At 48.2% G+C, this 1705-nt stretch overlaps 1 protein-coding gene across 1 annotated transcript in view; it reads left to right on the forward strand.

Annotated features, from left to right (window-relative positions):
* The first annotated feature begins 627 nt into the window (after positions 1–627).
* The window catches only part of ZNF560 (zinc finger protein 560), a 38624-nt gene continuing 37546 nt past the window's right edge, over positions 628–1705 (forward strand). Inside the window, exons 1-2 of the mRNA XM_011954904.1 lie at positions 628–691; positions 1034–1121. The gene's annotated coding sequence lies outside the window, so the exon portion shown is untranslated. The remainder of the gene's footprint in view (positions 692–1033; positions 1122–1705) is intronic.

Genomic DNA, 1705 nt, shown 5'->3' on the forward strand with positions numbered 1-1705 from the left:
GAGCCCGGAGAGGTCGAGACTGCAGTGAGCCGTGCTCCCACCACTGCATTCCAGCCTGGGCAACAGAGCCAGACTCTGCCTCAAAGGAAAAAAAAGGAAAAGAAAAAAGAAAGAAAGAAAAGAAAAAAGGCAATATTTACAGAAAGTATCGATACATTGAAAACGCAGAGGAATCAACGATTAGAGTTTAGCAAGGTCAGATAAATAAAAAGAAATAAGAGAAAATAAAGTTCTAAAGACGTGATCGAATGGAGGAAGCAGGTCATTTTGTGGATTGGCAGGTTATCAACTGGAGAGAATCCTGAAAGGGGTCCAGGAACGTGGGGAAAGTTTTTAATGAGCATCTTGAGGGACGAGTGCATCGCCCGACGGAAGCCAACGGGTGAGTCTGGTCCCACATCCAGCCCCGCCCCCGGACATGAGCCCCGCCCTCAGCCCTGATTTAACCCCCACTTTGTCCTGTGGGACCATTTCTCTCTGCCGACCCCTTGATACCTCCGCACCCACGCGGAGGGAAACTAGAATCCTAAAGAGTTCCATCCTGTCCAATTGCCCGCGCAACGAGTCACGCCCCTCCCAGTGCTCCAGCGGAAGTGACGTTAGCGGCGCGCCAGTTGTCTCTTTTAGTCGCTGGCACCTATTGCTTCCGAGCCACTTTTTTCTTTGTGTTGTCTGGTCGTTCACTACTTTGGTGAGGCTTTTGGAGACTAGTGGGTTGGGCGTTGTTTCCCGGGGTGGCAGAGGTCACAATCGACCCAGGGTAATCGAGGATCCTCCTTCGAGAGGCCCGGACCACTCCACTCGCGTCCACGGGAGCCGCGGAGCCATCGGGCGAGGCCACGTCGCCATCGGGCGAGGCCACGTCGGAGAGGCCATTCGGACCTTCGGTCCCCTAGAGGAGCCGGGTGGGAAGTGCAATATGGGCGCGTCCGAGGGATGTTTTCAGCCATGCGTTCCCGTCTTCAAAAGTGTCCGAGGACTCTGAGGCCTAAAAAATAAGTCTCCAAGGCAACCTTTGTGAATTATTTTTCAGAGGGGAAAGAATTTTGCTGTTCGCGTTCGATTGACTCCGTCCCCAAGATCCTGTAGCCCCACGGACCTGGCAAGTCCACCGTGTTCGGGTGAGCACCGGGAGAAAGTTGGTTCAAGCGGGCAGGTGCTTCCTTTTTTATGCAAACGAGTGTTTCATGTGAGATTTTGGTATTTTGCCTTTGCGAAACCTGTATATTTTTTACTGACACTTTATGTTCAGGTGGAAAGGTGCTTTCTTAGCTGTCTAGGGTGTACGTATTTCTGCATGTGCATATAAACGTATGTAGACCGCGAGTCTTTCTACTAAAGAAAGCTAAGAATACTCAGCTATTCTTTTCATTTGAAGTTCCTAGCTCTGTACGTCTCCAAAGAGCTTCATAACCAGGCTTCCTGGAAGAAAGGGTGGAGGGTTTACACACAAATACTACAATAATTGAATTTACAGTTAACAGGATGACTGTACTAAGTGTATTTTTCTTGCATTTTTCTTTCGAAAAAACTTAAACCTGTGGGTATGTTGACCATCCAGTACGACGAATAAGTATCCATTGTAGCTGCACCTGTTTTTAGCGTTTTGTGTATTTGCTCTCTCGTAAATACATTTTATGGTGAACTGTTTGAGAGTAAATGGGAAATTCATTGCAGAGATGAAGCATCATCTCTTTTTTTTTTT

The sequence above is a fragment of the Colobus angolensis genome, unplaced genomic scaffold (genome assembly GCF_000951035.1).
Source record: "Colobus angolensis palliatus isolate OR3802 unplaced genomic scaffold, Cang.pa_1.0 Scaffold39, whole genome shotgun sequence".
Classification (NCBI taxonomy): Eukaryota; Metazoa; Chordata; class Mammalia; order Primates; family Cercopithecidae; genus Colobus; species Colobus angolensis.